General features: G+C 36.1%; 1 protein-coding gene across 2 annotated transcripts in view; it reads left to right on the top strand.

Moving 5' to 3' along the window:
* CTNNA2 (catenin alpha 2) overlaps positions 1-20954 on the top strand; it is a 514224-nt gene that overhangs the window by 150192 nt on the left and 343078 nt on the right. The window lies entirely within an intron of this gene.

The following is a 20954-nucleotide window of genomic DNA, read 5'->3' as shown; positions in this document are numbered from 1 at the left end:
TTCAGTAGATGAGGAAACCTTTCTGAGGTCAATGTTTTGATTTTAATATTTAACAAAAACAATAATGTGTCTTTACACCGGGAGCAGAGGTAATGCCATTTGAATTATTTCACATTTTAATGGTAATGCTATTTGAATTATTGAACTTTTTAATATATTGCAAACGTTTGACAGAAGTTTGGGACAATCAGAAGCTCACGGGAATGTTTCTTACCTGCAAAGGAACTCTGTGCTTCCCATAGCTTTAGCATTAAAGTTTCTTCTTATGTAATAAATAACCAACAAGTATTCCCTTTGAGGTAAAATACTTTTAAATGGAAACTAACAGCAAGCAATGTAAGTGGCAAATAGCCTAAGAATTATTTTCTTAATGAAAGTGAATACAGTTGATTTTCAACATGATTTCCACCGTGGGATGGTGGTCGTTGTGTTTGTTTATTAGGATGTTACCTGTAGATACTCATGTGAGGTTGTCTGTTTGCTGTGTGGGTTAAACCACTGAAGGTCTTCACTTGCTGTTGGAGCTATTAAATATTCAGTTGCCATAAAAGTAGTGAGTTTAACACTAGTGCTGTTCACACAAAGAAACATATCTGCAGTATCTTAAATACAGCTATCTGTGTCTGGTTTCAAGGGGTGTTAATTTATTCAACATGATGTTAACCTGTAGTGGATAACCTTTGGTCTGCGTAACTTATCCCAGAAAATTCTCTCTGCCTAACATTGTGTATTAAAACTCATAAGTACTATTATTGCTGTGTCCTTTGGAGGATGTGTGAAAAATCCTAAGCAACATCAACAACCTTTTTTAAAATGGAAATGTTTGCAAACAGGTATCAAACTGAGAATCCTATACGTTGCTGTTTCTTGTCTGTTGTTGCTTCCAGAGTATCAGGTGGCACATTTTGTTCCTATTTTGCTAGAATCATCGAAATAACATTGAAGAGGCTGTTCAAGGGTGAACCTTTAACATTGTTCTGTTCATTGGTACTGTTATAGTTAGTTGGTAGAGTGGTACAATGCAGTATCAATAGTGCAAACTTCAGTCCTTTAGTCACTTTATTGTACAGTTCAAAATTAACTATGACATTTTTTAAGGTATTGTCCCATATAATAGAGTCATCTCAAGAAATAGCTGTTTCTGATGACGCAAATTTTAAAAGTATATATTATTTGCTTTTTATTTTTTATGAAGTGATAGTTGAAAGGTTCTTGTACTGTGAATGAAAGCAAAGTCTGTGCTGTTGTGTTATAAAGAGAGCATTAAATAATAGGTGATGAGGCTCTGGTGGCAGAGGACTTGCTGGATTGCTTCCTACAGAATCTTGCTTTGTACAACTGTTACAGTTAGGTGTAATCTTTAAAGGTCTCTCAAAAAAACTTTGAGAAATGATGGGTTGTGGCTTCTCGTTTTATTGTGGTACCTCTTTTTAAGTACACAGGTTTTTGGTAACGATGCAATTTGCCCTTGGACCAGAAACGTTCCTATTTTATTTCTGACCACATTTACAGAGGAAGGAGAGTTTTCAATGACTGTAGGCATTTATGACCACACTGAAAGTGGCTAATATAGTTTCATTGTTTTTACTTAAACACATAATGGTGTGAGCATCTGTTTTTATGGTTACCATGATGTTTTTTGAATTTGTCCTCCTCCTTTTTTCCTTTTTTTTTTTTTTATTCTAATTAGTCTGAGCTGCACAATTCCTATTTTTTTATTATTATTATTTTCCTGGTTTATATTGGAATGTAATCAATTTAAGCTATTTTTTACAGCTATTGAGTAAACATTGTAAGAACTGAATATATACTTAAGTTACATAAAGTGAAGTACTTCTAGTTTAAACACATCTGGGACGGTAGAATTTGAGAACGATATTGCATTAAATGTTGTCTTCCAAGCTGATCTTGGGAGATAAAAGGGATGGGATTCAGTTTACAGATTAAGTCACCTAAATTTACGTTTCTGTATGTAAGTACAGACAGGTAAACCAGGGGCCTCAGTTTGGTTGTTTAAAGATAGATGCCTAGTGGCATTTTAAAGTATGAGTTTAAATAGTCCGGTGCTCATTTGAACAGAGGCTCCTCAATCTGCCACTCAGAAGCATTTGGATCCACCACGGGTCTTGTGTCATATCTGCCAGCCCAACTTCCATGTCATGTGTGCTCCAGGGAAGAACAAATGGCCAGACTCGCACCTTTATCAAATCATTTGAGCCTCAGTTGCTTAAGCTCCTGTTATAATTGGTGGAGATCAGATCAATACTGGAGATCAGATCAATACTGCCCAGGGAACCTGAAGAGCCATTCAGATGACTAAGTGTTACAACTTAATATGGAATAAGTCAAATAACTCTAGACTCTTCTGACTGCATTAACTAAAACCCCATTAACTGGAGTAGAAGATGAGATCCCTAGCTTGTAGGCAGCTCATGTTTAGGTATCTATCTAGAGACTGAATTTCACCCATTTGTCTGCCCTGGCAGAATTTGCTTTAGTATTTAACCATTTCCTTGAAACCTGGGGATGGATTTTCTTGGGTTCGCAGTAATGCTAAGCATGTTGATTATGACAAAAGATTTCACCTGGAAAGTTTTTTAAAAGCTCCGATGAGTTTCAAAAGGGTAAAACTGAAACGCATACACCAAACATGACACGGTTAGAAGTCTAATCAAGACTTGGCTAGACTGGCAGAGCACGTTAGCTTTGAGATGATTTGGTGATGATTTGGTGAAGATGGACATCTTTAACATCTTCTGCCCATATAGCCTTAAACCACTGGATTCCTGCTCTTGCTTTAAAGCTTGTGAAATTAATTGGACATTAATGCTTTGGGTTTTTTGCTGTTTGATGATGTCTAGAAAATGACAGATCATTTTTTGCCCAATGATTGTTGATCAAATGAGCATACTGATTTTGGTGCTTGCCATGAGATATAAAGAACATAGAAAAAATAAATATTTTGTGGTCATATTTGAAGGATACAGACAATGAAGTGCAGGGTATTGGCAATGTGCTGTACAGTTAATGTTAGTTCAGTCCTTCTCCAGCTTAAAATTGTTTCTTTTGAGTTATCTGCTTCTATGATTTGGTGTTTCTTTTTGTATACAAGAACATTTCTATTTTTTGGTTGTTAAGTAGATTCTGTATTCCCTTTTATCTGTTGGATATTTACACTGCAAAGTCCCATACAAATTGGTTGTGGTTTATGTTCGGTCTTATATTAAATTTTCATAGAAGCTAAGTAAAATACTGAGGCAAAAGAACATACTCAGAATGGTGATGTTGTTCTTGAAGCTTCACTGATCTTTTGCTTTTGCCCCTGTGGATGGTATTGCAGGCAGGAATTGGAAACCAGAAGGTTTACAGGCAGCTGTATGAAATACAAGGCTGGCTCTGTGATGCTGCATACTTTCTAGCATTTCAAATGATGAATGCTGAAGGCAATGCAAGGAGAAAAAAGGGTTTTCCCAGGTTTTGTGTGCAAGAAAAGGAAATGGCTTCCAGCTGAACAATGTGGGAACTTCTGCCTTTTAAGCAGTACAAGAAAACCTCCTCCACCTGCAGAACCCCCTGCTGTGCCCACCTCTAGCTTGGAAAGTTCCCTGTAGAGATGCATTCGTCTTATCTTCTGTGCTTCTGCAGGGCTTTTTAAGTACATCCATCATATTGACAGGTATATTCCCTGCACCTGTGAGATGGTTTATCCCTAGGTCCTTTACCAGACTTTAGTGGATCAATATGCTCTGCTACATGGGGAGGGAAAATTTAACACACGTGACAATGTTGTTTTCCCCATTTGTCCACCCATTTTTTATGGATCCATCACAGGCTAACAAGTAGCTATCAATGTTCTACAGTTAGTTATATGCCAGGGGTAAAATCTCTCTGTGTATTATCCCGAGTTTTACCAAATTAAGTTAAAGCTGTTTTGCACATCAGAAGACTAGATAGACAGATGTCACAGGTCGTCTTGTCATTTGGTGAGGAGGACACAAAACTGGTGAAACAAAACTTCAAGAGGTGAGGTATAGGGATATGAGTTTAAAAAATTGCAGATACTCACTTTCAAACTGTTGGCAACCAAAGAAAAATATGAAAAGAAATTCTGTAAAGAGAAGGATGGGGCAGATTTCAATTTAGATGAGTAAAAATAATGCTGGTTTTGCAGTTATATTATTCTGTGTTATAAAGGTCTTAGGAAAAGTGACAGAAATATATTTGGAGGACTGTGAAAAGGCACTGTTGGAGAGGTGTGTTTTGGTTGCTCCTTCCTTCCCCTCAGATAAATGTTGGTTTGTTCCTTTTCCTACGTTTCAAATAAGATTTTTAAAATTTTTTTCAAGCTATCTTCACAAATATTCAAATGTTCTGGTCCCAATTCAGAGGTTATTTAAGGAATTATTCTTGTAGGAGGTTTTCGAATGATTATTGCTATGGGAAAATTAGTCCCTAGGATCTTTACCAATTCTATGAATAATTATGTATTTGTATAATATATTGCATTGACTGGAGTCTGACAGTACTCTGCAAGAACTTCTGCGGAGATGAGATGTAAACTGTTCCATTATAGTTCATATATCTAGTAATATGTATTAGTTTCACTTGTCTTATCAGTAACTCTGTCAAAATATTTTCCCAGCATGGTATCTATTATTTCTGTGGTGAACTCAGCTGAACTTTAAAATCCTTTATTTCTGGGAAGCAGAGACGGGAGGACTCTCAGTCTGCTGGGTTGTATGACTTTTTTTTCCAGTCTCTCACAGAAAATTCATAGGGGTTTTTTTTTTCAGATTCTTATGTATGTGTTCTAAATCCCATCGTTTATTTCAAAATAAAATTACATTTCTAGACTTCTGTCCTACAGAGAAGAACTAAGTACAGCTCCACAGAAGCTCTTAATGCAATTGTTTTCCATTTGTCTAAATGAAAAAATTATTTAAAGGATGGTTAGCTCTGATTGTGGTCTAGTTTCCTGCTGGTTTACTCTCCTGTATCCTTCATGATTTGTATTGCAGGCTGTCAGGGAGCAAAAATCCTAGAAACCTGGGTGTTCCAGCTCTTAAACTCAGACTCCTGGATTAGAAGTACTCTGCAAAATTTATATAACCCAATTCTGGGCACCCTTTCTAGGAGGCATCAGGGTGCTGCTGTGTTGATGTCTGATTAAGATAAGAAAGGAAGAAAAGTAAATCTTTAGAAAAATATGCTTAAAAAAGAATGCTTTGAATTCCCTCTGACATCATCAGTTTCAGTGTCAAGCACAGACAGACTGAATTTTGGGTTGCTGGGGTGTATCAAAAAGAAATTTGGGAAGCAGTTGACAAGTGAGTAAGCTGTAACTGTTAGAGACCTCTGTAATCACTTGAATACTGGCTTGGCATTAATTCAAGTCTGCATTTGAAAAGGCATTTCCTATCTAGTTCAAATAGAAGGTTATCTGCTTAAACCTTTGGGCTTATTATTAAGCCAACCTTCATTCTCATACCTTCATTTTCCTCTCACCCAGTGCTCCTGATCCCAGCCACTGCCAACATCTCAGAAGAGCTTGGGGTTTGTTTTTTGTGTAATTGCATTTGGGGACAGAGAATATTTCTATGTATCCAGGTGGAATGAGCAGTCCTTGTATTACTACTGATAATTTAATGTTTAGACTTGAGAACCAGAGCACTGCAGGCTAGGCTTTTTTTGGTTGGTAATTTACTGATATTACCATAGGAATAACGTTGCTTAGTGTTTGCTCTTTGTAATCTTGTTCTGTAAAGTTACTACCCGTTCCTGATGTCTGTTCACTGTAACCGAGATACTATAGGCTCTAATTCCTGTTTCCTACAGAGAAGAAAATGTCGTATCTTGAAAATGCAAAATATGAGAAGAATGAATAAGAAAGCACAAGTCTACAGGCAGTTTTTCTTCACAAATATATCAGTAAAAAGTTTGAGTTGCTCAAAGTAAAATTATAGTGCTGCACTACATGAAAATGAAATGTCCCTAACAGACAGCTGAAGTTATTGTGCTTGATTTGGGAATGAAAAACATGATCACAAATGAAAATCTATAAACTCTTGATACTGTCAGCTTCCATATTTAACAGCTCCATCTGAATTCATATTTAAGAGAAAAGTAATAATTTGTGTGTACGTTTCAGTTCTGGTGCTGACTTGCGTAAGGTTAATCTGGGTGACGGTGAGCAGTAAATTACAGTTACGAGACAGAGAAATGTCCGTAGCTGTCCTGAGATGAGTAATCATAGATGAGTGACAAGAGATTGACTGCTAGGTCATCAGCACCGACTGATTTAGGCATGACTGGCTCAGCAGGACAATTTTTCTGTTGCTACTGTTGTTGAATTCCTAGCTTTCTGAATAATTTTTAGAGGACAATGGCTTGCTTAAAGTTTCCTACTGTATTTCAAGCTGGAGATAAGCTATTTTACTATTCACTTTGCTCTTGTAGAGGCTATATGAGTTTTGTCTTTCCTAACTTGGAAGAAACAAGTAGAAACACAGTAGTTATTACTGGAGGAATAGGTTGTGTTCCCAAATGGGTGAATGTTTTATGATGTGTCGCAGCACTGCTTCTCAGTCAGTGTAGGTTTCTTTGCATTTATGCATCCCTCCTGAGTGCCTCGACTTCTCGTGACTGTACATAAATCACTGTCTAAGTACGCTACCTGCAATGTAACTTCAGCCACCTTTTAAGGAACCTGCTGTCTCTTCTTTTTGATGATATCATCAGGGCCTCGTAGGCGATGCCCCGTATTTTTTGATAGTTTTACAGAAACGCTGCACTGCTTAAAATTGTACAAGTGAGTTTTGATTTACTTCTTCATTCCTGTATTTTCTGGTTTTGCAAGTCCATCTTCAGAGTTTGTTTTGTTTTTCCTAGCGGATCCAGAGAACCACGCTGAATGTTTTCCATCAGAAACAAATAGAAAAGCTCTGTGACAAAGTGGGACTTTATGGCTTGGAAATGACAAATATGCTAACAATTTGTCTTGACTTCAGGTCTGGTGGTTGCAGATTTACACATCCCTGTGGTGTTTCCTCTGTTTGGATGACTAGATTTTTCAATTTGCTGTATTAATATTTGTGGGAGGAAATGCTGTTTCTGAACCACAGTGTTGATTGCTTTTCCCTGATGGGGTCCACTGGAGAATATTTTATAGGTACCTCCTTTTTACTCTTTGTCATTAAAGGCAGATCGTGATACGTCATGAGAAAAGTTTTGTATGTCTTGTTAAAATGTAAATAAATCACACGAGGTTTTTTGAATCTAAGGCTGAATTGCTATATTAGGTTGAGTGATGTTTCGGACAAGATATTTCCCTCCAAATTAACGTGGAAATTTTCTAGACTGCCAGTAAATCCAACCAATTGCCTGCATGTGATGACTTATTTTCTCACTTCTTTTTATGTCTCTATATAATTAATGAAGCCCAGTGATTGACCTGAAGGCTTGGGAAAAAAAAGGTCTGAATCATGTTGCATTCCAGTGCCTCCATGAATTCTCTTTCTTATTATCACATTATTGTTATTTCATTATTAAGTAAACTGCAGTCTTAAGGATCTGTTTAAATCTAGATAAATTCATTACTGGAAACCAAGGATTTAGCATTTCCATAACTGAGGAGTGAAGACTGCATGTAGACTTGTCCAGTACTTTTTCTTGTCCAGACCTCTTGGTAGGTAGTGGGTCATGAAGTTAACAGGCTTACCAATTTAAGTTTCCAAATCATATTAGATGAAGAGTGCAGGGGCGGCAGATATGTTATTCCATTTATTTGGGTAAAACTCTATAGACCTTAATGTCTCAGAATAGTTTCGGAATAATATTTTTGCAGAGCAAACCACCTCATGTAGACCTGTAAGATAGGAAGGAGCTCCTTCTTGCTACTTCCATGTTTATCCTTTCGATTACACTTAATATTCCTGTTGGTGTTACTTTGGATACTATGATTGGGACTGTTGTCTGAACCATTTGATTCTCAGCTGCTGCTGATAATTTTTTGAGATTTTTCTGTATTTTATATCCCACAACCGCTTTTCTTATTGGAAATTAGTAGAGAAGCCAAACAGAAAACAAGCGAGGGATCAGTATGATTTTTCAGCAGGAGTATGCTCTGTCCACAGGAATTGAGCTTTAAAATGTAGTATGTTGTGTGGCATTCTAAAATACCTCTTCTAATTCAGGTAATATTACGTGGATATATTGCCCCAAAAGATCATGTAATCTCTGTCACTAGATGTTTTTAAAGAGTAGGTGAGAGGAATGATAGAAGTACATCTGATCCAGTTTTGGAGAAGAGGGTTAAAGTAAGTGACAAAAGCCCTATATATATTTATTTATTTTTATTATTTTAAATCAAAGGTGCACACATGCAGAGCTGGGTCAAGAGGCAGAATGGTTTACCTTTTCAAAGGCATTCTCACTCTTTTGTTTTTTCTCTGAAACACCTTTCCAAGAGCAATTTTTTTTTTTTTTTTTTTTTAATTGGTCACTAGCATAGGAAAGGGAAGACAAGTCCTGCTTCCCTTCTCAAAATTCTGTGAATTGAAAAGAAAAATATTTATTCTGAATCCCATCTGAAACAGCCAAATACAAAAGGCTTATGTTTTTTTAAAGTATATGTAGGTATATGCCAATATGGGTAGGCTCATAAAACATTTAGGAGACCTGTGAGAAATTAAGTACAAGGAAAATGGAGATGGAATAAGATTAATGAAAGATGTCAATAGAATTGACACACAGTTTTGTCCACACATATGCAATATCAAAGTTCTTTCTGTTATCTCATCTAGGTTCCACTATAAAGTATTCAAACTGCCGTTTTACATTTTATATAGTGTCTGGCTTTTCAAGAAACATTAAAGATAATTCCTATGCATTTATTTTCAGCTGCTATGAAGCAGTTTGTAAGAAAGATTGAAAACAATACATTACCAGAAAATAATGATACCTTTATATAATAGTAAATGTAACCTTGTTTAAAATTATAGTAAATTGTCATGTGACCTAAGTTTTAGGAAATTTAAAAATATAGAATGACCAGATTTACAATTAAAACAGAAAAAATTGTCTTAACAGCTGTGGTTTTCTTTTTGTTGTTGTTGGTTTTTAATATTCTTCATCCTGTTTTGCTTCTCAGGCCCTAGTATGTGCTATACGTGTTTAAAATTAGGAGTCTGTTAAGTTGTGGTGGAATTTAGTCACAAGTTTAAAGGTTTTGCCCAAGGTTATTATATCAACAATCCCATTTCCTTGGGGTCATGAGGGTTGACCAACTTCCAAACCACCAGTTCAGCCAGAGGTATTGTACCCTCCACATCCCTCTTGACATCCTTGTCAGTTCACATAAGAAAATAAAAATTAATCCAACATTAGCTAACTCAACTTTTAAGACTTGTATTAAATAATAATCATTTTCTTGGTGTCTCATATCACCTTTTTTAATCATTACTGTTTCTAATACATTCTAAATTTCTATCAGATCTTTTTTTCTCTGGATTTTCCACTTTTTTTCCTGTCTTTGCCTTTAAAAATACTGGATGCCTAATAAGGAAACACTGTTTTTTCCACATGTAAATTCAAAAGTTTCAGTCTCATAAAGGATTTAAATATACAGGAGAATTCTATAAATTATATTTGCTCCTTTCTTTGCTATTTATCTTAGGAAGGAATAGCTAGTGGTTAAGGCACAGGCCTGGAAGTGAAGTTATTTGCCCTTTATCACTGATTTTCTAGGTCCATATAGTGCTTAGTCTTCCTGGGCCTCCGTTACTCCATTAAAACTGAGGTCATGTCAGTCTTAATTCATTAAAGTTCAAGTGTCTTGCCATTTCCACATTAAAAAATTCTGTAATAATATTGCAGTATTTGTGTAATTGTAGTGTTTGACTGTTGGAGGGTGTGCAAGATGTCTATCTCTTCAAAGACATGGGATTTCACTCAATTTAATTTATTCCTCTCTAGACTACCTGAACCTCCGCAGCACTTGTACTGAATTTTTGCTATAACTGGGCAAATAATGAATTGGTTTGCCTATCGTACTGAAAACTGGGGAGAAGGATGGCATGGGGCAGAATGAAGTGGGGACAATAGTCATGGGGAAGATTACGTGGGGCTTCATTTTGATGATTTGTTTGTTTGTTTCCGACCAACAAACCAAAGTGCTTTCCTGTAAAATCTTATATTAATTTCCTACATGCCATGGTTTGGAATAAATGATTTATTAAGTGGATCCCAAGTTCATCAATACTTTGCCTCCAGAAAACTTGCCTTTTTTGACAAATGTATTTATTATTCCTCTTTGTTCTACCTCATATACCTATGTATGTATACAAAATGTCTGGCTATACTTCTGATACCTTATCAGAGTATGTGCTCATTTTACACTCAGTGTATTCAGACAAAAGATGTTTTTTTGGGGGAAAAAAACCAAAACAAAACAAAAGCAACAACAGCAACAAAAACCCACAACCAAAAAAGCATTGCGTTTTCTTCTGGTAATTTTCATGTTTTAGCTCATTTTATTTTGCATTAATTAGTTTTGTTTTTTCTAAAGTGTGCTTTTACAGAAGTAATGACTTCTGCATCAGTGCTTTTAATATGCTGGAAAGCATTGCCTTAATGTTTGCAAGACTTAGACTATCTGAAAATAATGTTCTTAAAGCTGTTTGTTCACCTGTAGAAAAGTCCTTTATCAATCTTGTGTATATAGTGTGATTCATAACTTCTGTAATTTTTCTTTGTACTGAAGTTAGCATTTATGGGTCATTAATTTGTTGTTTTTCCATGTCTGCAAGTCAATATCAGTATGAAAGAAGTTCTTCATGCATTTTATACTATACCAATAGCAATATCATTATTAGCTCTATGTATACCTGCTTTTGGTCTATGGATCTTACTTTCAATATTTGCACAGTCCAGATTAATGTTGTTGTGCATTGTATTCTTTTGAATACAAAGAAGAATATTCCCAATGCATGCAGACTTACTGGGGATGCATCAAAATAAAATAAGCATGGACCTACTGAAATTAGTGAGCTTTCAGAAGACCACATCAAAAATCTGTGTCTCCTGGAAGCTACATAACATTGTTCTGTTCACTTAAAGTTGGGGGGGTTGGTATGCATGTGTGCAGATTCTGGTAATCATGTGGAAAACCTGAAGGCAGCAATGGAAATATAAAGACTAAATTAGCTATGCACACTTACTTCTCTGAGAAGTTGTTATTCTGCAGGTCAGCAGAGGAGGGAGTAGCTGTAAACAGGCTTTGGCTCTAGAAGGGTGCAAGTGCCTATCAGGGATATATTGGTAAGTGTATGTTTGCCCTTGTTTAGGACAGAAGTCTACGGAACTCCTCTTGAGCATTGTCAAAATCTGACATAGCCAACTGTATTAATGTCACGGTATACATTAAATCAGCTCTGAGCACTTCATAGAAGTCTTTCTTCATTCTCATTATGGTGGGAGGGCTGGAGCACCTCTCCTATGAGGACAGGCTGAGAGAGTTGGGGTTGTTCAGCCTGGAGAAGAGAAGGCTCCGGGGAGACCTTACTGCAGCCTTCCAGTACTTAAAGGGGGCTTATAAGAAAGATGGGGACAGACTTTTTAGTAGGGCCTGTTGCAATAGGACAAGGGGTGATGGTTTAAAACTAAAAGAGGGTAGACTCGGAGTAGAAATGTTCTGCAATGAGGGTGGTGAGGCACTGGCACAGGTTGGCCAGAGAGGTGGTCGATGCCCCATCCCTGGGAACATTCCAGGTCAGGCTGGACGGGGCTCTGAGCAACCTGATCGAGTTGAAGATGTCCCTGCTCATGGCAGGGGGGTTGGACTAGATGACCTTTAAAGGTCCCTTCCAACCCAAACCATCCTATGATTGTATGATTCATTGAAAGCTGGCAGGAAGTCACGTCAAAAGAGGGGAAGGGTAGAGGATGTCAAGTGAAATTTGTCCCACTTAGTACATTAGATCATCATTTTGATAGTGAAGGATACACTTTACCAGAGGCAAAGGTCAAAACTCTTCTCATATTAGTAATGTCATTACAGTATTTACACTTCGATTAGCAATCAAAACCACAAAACTAGAAAATTACAGCAGCGTGTGTAAACCTGCAGTTTATGTATCCTGCGTTGGTTTGGATTATTTGGGTTTTTATTGTTTACACAAGCAGTGTTCTTACAAATGAGAACAAGGCACTGCAAGTTAGTGATGGAAAAATTCAATGCAATTTAGAGAATTGTCATCTCAAATGACAGTATTAGATGTCCAGAAGAGGGCACACTTGCACACCAGAAATGTTTTGTGCATCACTAAAGCTCTGCATGCCGGTGTTGTATAGCTGTAATCAAACAAAATTAATAATGTAGAAAATGAAGAGGTTACCTTGCTAGCAGTTAGGGGATCTTTAGAAAAAAATAGATAAAAATGGTTATTTGGGGGGAAAAATGTATTTTAAGCAAATTAATATTAACTGCATGCAATATCAGATAGAAATGAAGTGTTAAGTTCTACTTGCATTTTTAAAAGGCACTGATGTTTTGATTTCAGTAAGGAATTTGGCAGGCAAAGCCTAAGAGCCTCTCCTGCCCTTCTGAAACTATTTCAGATGTAGATGTGTGAGGCAGAGCTTAAGAACATATGCATTGCAATACAAGATTATTTCCAAGTCACTTTCTACGACAGTCAAATGTATGATAATGTGAAATGAGATATATCAGTGTTTAATGGGATTTGATATTTGACCTGGGAAATTATCTTACGACTTCCAATATAAAGTAGAAATGCAAGGACATCACGTCTTGTGACAGAGGAACTTGTCACTTTTTCCAGAATCATGTATTAACAATTCATTGGGAGCACATGTCGTTTATTTTTATATTTTTACTTGAGAAATGGAAGACAGAAAAAGCATCTCTACCATAACCAGTTCCCTGAAACTCCTTTAGTGAAATGGTAGGAGTGAATGAGAATAGTTTAATTTCTTTTAAGATGACTAAGCTGAAGGAATAATTGACTTTCCTTTTGATTTGGATTCTTTTGGGAATTTTAAGCATAGATCCAGTTTTCACAACATTTAATAGCATTTGGAAACTTTGTCCAAACTCTCCCTTTTAAAAGATATTGCAACTATTTAAAATATCTTAGCATGCATTTGGCTTCAGCAGAATGAATTGAAACATATTGTGAAATTTATTTGTCTCTAATAAATCTTTAAGCTTATCTCCCGTATAAAGTAAGCTACGATTAAGTTTAGGGTAACATACTGACCACATATTTTCACAATAGTTATGTTATGTAGGTTTTTTGTATGTTTCTCAGATTACTTGACTGCTACCTTGACCAATTATTTCATTTGTAAAGCAATTATTTAAAAAGTAAAAACAAAACAACACTAGGAGAGTGACAACCCAGATGGATGCATTAGAATTGTAATTATGCATTAATGTTGCAATGCAATTTATACATTTCAATGTAAAATCAGAGATCCCCAAAATATAATCCCGTAGCTTTAAGTGGATGATGACTGAGCTCTTTCTGACATGATCTAAAACACCTTGGGGCATGATGTGTAGTAATGTAGTTACTATAAGGCTGTCAAATGCGTTGCCAGATAGTATTTGAATCCTGGGATCAGATAAATTAGATTTTAATTGGGTTTTAAGGGTAAGCTGAATAAGTAGATAAGGTAGAATTAACCAGAGACATATTAACGTAATGAAACCTTTGGTTCTTTTAAAGCTATTGTATTAAACACCGTACACTCTCTTGTTGAAAAGAGACGTCATGGTAGAGTAGGAAGAGATTGACAGTGATGGGTAAGACGAACGGTGGTATCTAACGTAATCACATGAACACGTAACAACATAACCATGTTATCTGGAGCACCGTAAACTCAAGAAGCTGGAGAAAATCACATTAGTTGTATTTTATTATAGCATTTTGAATGGAGAGAAAACAAATAAACAGAAAGTCCAAAACTGAGTTTTTGTAAGGTGGTGGGACGATTCATTCAGGGAATTTACTGAGGCTATTGAATAGCAGGGGTTTTTTGTTTCTTATAGAGCAGAAGAGAACCTGCTGCAATGTGAAATGGCCAGAACGCTTGCTTGTGTATTTCTTTTCTCTACAAACTACCTTATGATGGTTTTGCTCAGTGGAATTTTAATTTTTATTGGATTCATGACCTTTTTTCTGGTAACTTCCTTTTGTCTTGTATATAGACACATTCAGATTTAAAATTTTTAAAAAGTTCCAAAATTCAAGCACTTGAACTCATTTTTTCTTTTATCTTTAAACACATTTTTTATCATTTAAATCTGAACAATATGTTTAACAACTAAAGGCCTTGCAATGCATACTTGAATGTGAATAATTTATTACCTAAGTAAAAAGAGGAGTCTGTGTCCTGAGTAAGGTTCCATAATAGCAGTGAGTATCCAAAAAGAGTAAGCATCTTTTTTAAAATTTATTTCCTATAAAAATAAAAGAAGAAAAAAAAGAAGAACAAAAAAAATGGGAGAAGGAATTTTTTTGTTGTTGATGTTAGTCATAAATCCATTAGTTCAGTACGAAATTATGTCTTATTCTTCTGACTGGGTAGGTGAGCACAAACCCTTATGCCTCATGCAGTATTTTTGATTTCTGCATATGGGATGAGGACCATAGAGCCAAATCCCGTGGATGTTGGTGAAAAGTCATTCATAGTTACACAAATGTGTAAGGGATTCAGTTGGGAATATAAAATGCTTGACTTTCAGTATATAGATATCCCCAAGAAAGGCAGTAAGGCTAGCTCTCAAGATTTAATACGTAATTATATACATTGTTAGATCTGGGTCTTGGGTTTTATGGGAGCTGCTTCGTCCTGATGTATTCTGCGTGGATAGCCATCACGTGATTAACCCAAGTGTTCAATTGTAACCAGTTCATCAGTGTGAATTTAAATTGAAGTTATGAAATCAGATGTTTAAAAAACCAAAGCATCAAGTATTTAATGTTTTACAATTTCATATCATAGTTTAACTAGTGTATTATGTTTTGAAGCAGAAATACAGAGGCTTTTTTGGTTTTTTTTTGTCAGAAGCTATTGAGCAGCTCTGTTTAAAGAAATCTGCCCATACTTTTGATGAACATAAATTTTATTTCTCTCCTCAAGCAATTCCTTTCTCTCCTTTCAGTACAAATAAATAAATAAGTGAACGAATAAATAAAAGGTATGCCTGATTGCGAGTGTGTAAGATTAGACTTACAAAGTAGATCTACATCCAACCATTTGTGTGTACCAAACAATAAAACTTGAAGGCTCATTAGCTTTGAATGACCCAACTGTGTTTTATGCGTAGGGGTCATTTCTTTACTAATGAGCCACTAAGCCAGATGGCTAACCCCACAGTAGTCTGACTGCATTAGTGTGATTTAGATTTTTAGGCAAATTGCTCTTCTTTTCTTTTTTCTTTTCTTTTCTTTTCTTTTCTTTTCTTTTCTTTTCTTTAATGAACAGGAGCTAGAGGGACAGCTTTTTCTAGAACTGTGCAAAACAAAGTATTTTGCCTTAAATGATAGATGGCTAAGGTGACTCTGTACTTCTTAAGGATTTATATCAATTTCTAATATGTTTGCTGGTTTGTAGGGATCAGAGTGTTAGATACTAACCTCCCTGGAAACTGTTTCAGGTAGAAAGTTATTTTGACTGTCTTTATCTCTATTGGATTTTGTTTCAATAGATAATTAATCAAACCCATTCTTACTGCCTCATATCTGAGTGCATATGAAAATACTTATGTGTAAAATGCAAAAGAAGAATGATTCTGCACAGGTGCAAGAATAATATTTCCTTTTTAATATGCATTGTCTTACAGAACTTTTGCTTGCCTTTATGAATTTGTGATGTTTCAGGTGATTAGGATGAAGAATGGTTGCTCATTTGGGCCTGGATTCATATCACTCAAGAAGCCTTTTTCAGGCATGTAAGTGAGGAACCAAGTCATTGTGGATTCCTCCAAGTCAACTGAAAGAGATTGATACCCTCCAAGCATACTATATTTTAAGTGACCTGGATTATTTTCTGGGAATGCTTTTCTCTCACCATTGGCTAAATCATACAGAAGGCAAGTTTGGAAATGACATAAAAATCTATGCAGAGAACAGCCCTAAAGAGAAGAGTACTTAAAGGAGGGCAGTTTATGGAGGACAACATCAGCGAGATGATTTTGAAAGTATGTTTCGAACATATTGTGCAAATGAGCACCCATGGTCCTTTCAGCGATCCCACATTGAATGAAATTTTGATGTAGCAAATTGTCTGTTACTGTGAATAACTTCATATGATGGTTTGCTCATATCTTATGGGTGTTTGTTGCAATGATGTTACATAATTATATATAGGTTCTTAGCACTGAAAATTGGTCTTGAAAGAAAGTGGCTACATTTGGGGGAATAAGAACGTAAAATGGCTCAGAATAAAGCTTTATCTGGCCTAGTATCTTATCTCTGAAAATAGTCACAGGGGATGACTAAAGAAGAGTACAAGAACCTGACAAATGTACTGTGATTGTGATTCTTCTTTGCAAAATTTATTATCTTAGCCTCCAGCAATTTATGGTTCAGGGAGTTCCTGAACCAAAGGTGATATTTGCTGTTTCAAAATGAATAATCTAGGATCCTTACTTAAACAGCCTGTAGAGCATTAAGATTTTAAGGGGTTTACACAGGTCTCTAGAATAGCTATTTTGCATGGGTTTGACACACCCCCCCCCCTTCTTTTTAACCCCTTTTTAACCCTCTTGACTTTTGCAAGATGTTTAGTCTCGGATGAGTTAGGAAGGGGAGAAATGGAATCAGTAAGTAAAGGAGAGATGTGAAAACTATTACACTTTGGCAAAGCATTTTTGAACCACGTTTTGTAGACATGATCAACTTTAACCAGCGGTCATTTACATTTTGAATACAGAAACAAAACTGAACATGCTGCATCACATCTTTTAAATGTATCAAGCCTAATATACTGAGATATGCTTGCCTAATTTCCACCGGCTACTGTTTTCCTGCTATACCTGCCCCTCACTAGCATCAGTAACTTCCAAAGCAATGTGATTTCCTACTGTGGGAAATCTGCCTAAAATTAGCTGTGAAGATATGGAGTGGGACATGGTCTGGAACCCTGTAATCTTACTGTGTGCTTCTTGAACAAGCTGTGTTAAAAGAAAACCTGACACAAAAAAGTAGAAGACCTGGTACAGCATCTTCAGGGTAACTGCATTGTGTGATCAAAATGAAGACATGGCCAATGCACTTTTCTTTGTCAGAAAATATTATAAAATGTTTAGTAAAGCTTTACTTCAGTAAAAGGGTTTTCCTCTAAGCAGTCAAAGTCAGAATCAGGGCCAGAAATGCACAAGATAACTTTCTTCAGAGAGAAGGAATAAAAACAGTGTCAAAACATGAGAAAAAGAAATGAATTTTAGATGTGAAAGTGTAAGAAAATCTTAACACTGTTGTGATTTGCCAATGCTCATAAATCTCCTGTCTACAAGAACTAGGACAGGGGTCATTTTCTGATGGAGATCCTAATCACAGTGAAAAAGAAGAGGTGTTTTTCTGTTTTATCCTGATTTGAGCTCATGTTTCTATGAGTTCACATTTTGCCATGTATTGGGGGGGGTGTGCGTGCGTGTGCACATATCTCACATTTTTAGCTTCTGTCTTTCTTAACCAAAGACAAATGAAGTCTCTTGCTGAATATTAAGTGTTAGGAAGAAAGTTATATTCAAGCCCATCGTTGCTTTTAAGATTTATTTGTGAAGATGAAACTTCTACTTTCTAATTGAGAATGTGAATCTGGTCTCCAAATCATACCTTAATTTGTAGTCTGGGAAATGTAAGTGGTATTTTTTTCTCTTAGTGTTGCCAGACTAACAGAATAATCATATAACTGGTTTTCGTCAAACCATATAATTAAATGACTAGGAAAACTAAAGATCATTCCATTCACTGAAGAGTTGTTACACTTTTACTGCCATGTAAGCAAAATTATAATAGAATGATAGAGCATCATATGCTGTGTACATTGTTATTTGTTAATAACAAATTTAAAATGATAAATACTTTTCCTTCTGTAAAATTCTTACTGAGTCTCTTGAGAATTCAGTAGCACTGTAAATGTAGTCTGCAGTTCTTTACAATTATAGTTTAAATAGACCAAGTCTAAAGGGAATCTGCCTATTTGATTTCCAAATTTGCATCACTTAAAATCCAATCAGACCAACTGTTAAGATTTTTATTAGATATGAAATACACGAATGGGTTCAAGGCCATGCTATGTATAGCAAATACATACCTTGTTTTACAGCATGGATTATCTAACTTGTTACTTAGCATGTGGCTCGACCTTCAGCCCACAAAGACTGCTTAGTGACTTCATGAATTGTTACTATATTAAATCCTTCGATTTTCAGTAACTGGTGTTTTATAGACCAGCAGATTGCATTTGATTTTGTGAATTTGCTGTAACATATTGAGTTTAAGGGATTTATGCAGGAATGTAAACCAAAAATAATACAGCAGGCGCTTGGAATTTTAGAACACAAGGGCATTAGGCTTGCAGATGGCCGATATGGATAATGACATTGAATAATTTGGTGTGGAAGGTAATCCGGTTTTGACAGAATACATTAACATTTAGCCGATGCATACAGGTGTTTGGGTAGTGATCTGCGTGCTGTGATCTAAGGCAGACCAGAGTGACTGTGTGAAGTGCAGCATTGTCAGCTCACTGACTATGCTTAAAGAAGGACGATCTGTTCAAAACATGCTAAAAGAGATTCAGAAGACCCTCAGTACTGCATTCGTTGAAGTAATTTCTCCCTGTGTGGTGTCCTTCTTTAATTTTGATCATGGGAGAAAAAGAGGAATGTTTATTTAATGCTTTGATTATAATTGTATGTTCATTGCAGGGTGCATCTAAGAAAACAAGGAGGAAGAAAACACAGCAATTACCATAGGAGATTTCTCTCCTGTTCGTGTCTATTATGTCAAAACATGGCCTCTACCTTTTCCATCCAAATTCATGATGAGACACTCCACTCTTTTTGCCATGGCAACATCTTTAAAATGTAGTAGACACAATATTAATCTCGGTAGTTGAGAATTAGAGTGAAACTATCAGACTGATCACACCTGCAACTAGTGTTCAGATCAGCTGGCAGGAGCCCTCTGGATTGCATTTGCTTGGCTGTGTATCCATTCCAGTAACGAGTTGTGTCATATGTTTGCAGTTGTGTCTCCCTGACACACACACGCAAACACACACGGAGTCACAGACCGTGTTAGTTTGTTTTATTTCAGCCTGAAGACAGTTTAACATCACTATTATTTTTGTTAACTGGCATGTCTGGAAGAGAGTAGCCGGTTCTCCCCAACTCTTCAAGGAAATACATTTCTCTCAAATCCGTATTAATAAAGGTGACAAATACATATACTTTAAGGAGTATTCATGATGACATTGCATAATGAGTATGTGACTTGAATTATGTACCTCATCTTTATCAAATTTAAGCCTGATATTTTTTTTAGGCAAATCCTGAATAATTCTTGCCTTGTCAGGAAAGAACCTGCCAGTTTAAATATTTGGGAAGTTAAGGAGCAACCCAGTTCCACTGTCCACGTGTAAATGGAAGCCTTTTCGGTGCCCAGCTACAGTGCTTGGGCCATGCATCATCATTTCCAATCCACGAAGGTGTCCCTGGCTGCACAGCGTGATCAGCAGCAGAGCTGAGCTAATCCAAATTTCCAGCTTTCGGCAGAAGCGAGGCACAAGGAGCTTGCCGGAGGAGACGTTAAGGTTTGATTTCAGATGGAGCCTTGCGTAGGCTGGATCATTTTCATGACCACTCAAGCACTGCTTGAGTCCCTGGCTGATTGTCATTATTGACCCCAAATAAGAATCTGATGAGAGAGGGAGGGAGCTTTCAGCAACGCATAGTATAGGGATTAAATTGAGTTAAACTTGCTGTTTTCTGCACCTTTTCTCTTGCCTATTCAAAAAGGCAATAGCTATCAGATTTTCTGAAAGACACTAACACTAGTTAGAGCCAAATGTGGAGAATTTCTGTCGAACAGTTGAAGTTTTTCAATATCGTAGGAAATTGAAAACTAGAGGATATAAGAGGAAGAAACCTTAATACAGTTAGAACTCACTATTTTTATAAAATAAACCATAAGTATTATGAATGCCAAGAATAGCCTAACCATCATATTGATTTTATAATGTTGTTCCTGACTCTAGTATTGCAGTGCAGTGACATTTCATTACACCCATTGGAACTATAATAACTGAAGTGCAACACCAGCTGATGGAAATGAAATTAAATCTATCTTCAGTAATAAAGAAGTGACGTCCACGAAGAATAGAATACAAACCAGTTTTCTAGTTTTATAATGTTCAATTACAACAAGCTATAAATAAAAAGTAGATATTTGTTGTAGCAATACTTCTTGTATCTCAGCTAACAATCAGATAACCTAATTTCTCTTCAATTCTCAACAAAAAGTTCCCAAAATAAATGCATCTTCAAGCACACTATTGTGAAATTTGCATTCTACAAAATATTTAACAAAGTTTCTTAAATATATTCACCTTCGTGGTGACAGACACACCAAAAAAAGCCCCAACCCTTTGTTAGGAAAATATCAATCTGCCCCTGCTTTGATGCATACACAAATGCAGTATATCTGGAATTTTCAAGATCTTGCAGTACTAAACATTTAAGCAACATTAAGAATTACGTTGGATAGGAAATTCATCCTGTTTATTTCAGTCACTGAGTGATAGTAATTTTGTTTTAAATAAATAAATAAATAGACCTAAAAAGCCCTAAAAAGAAAGATAGAGTCTACATATTTGCAGTCTTAGGGTTGAAATGTTACTGCCTGCACATATATCAACAT

The sequence above is a fragment of the Haliaeetus albicilla genome, chromosome 1 (assembly GCF_947461875.1).
Source record: "Haliaeetus albicilla chromosome 1, bHalAlb1.1, whole genome shotgun sequence".
Lineage (NCBI taxonomy): Eukaryota > Metazoa > Chordata > Aves > Accipitriformes > Accipitridae > Haliaeetus > Haliaeetus albicilla.
The sequence above is the reverse complement of the archived record's forward strand: the minus strand, read 5'-3'. Positions and strand labels throughout refer to the sequence as shown.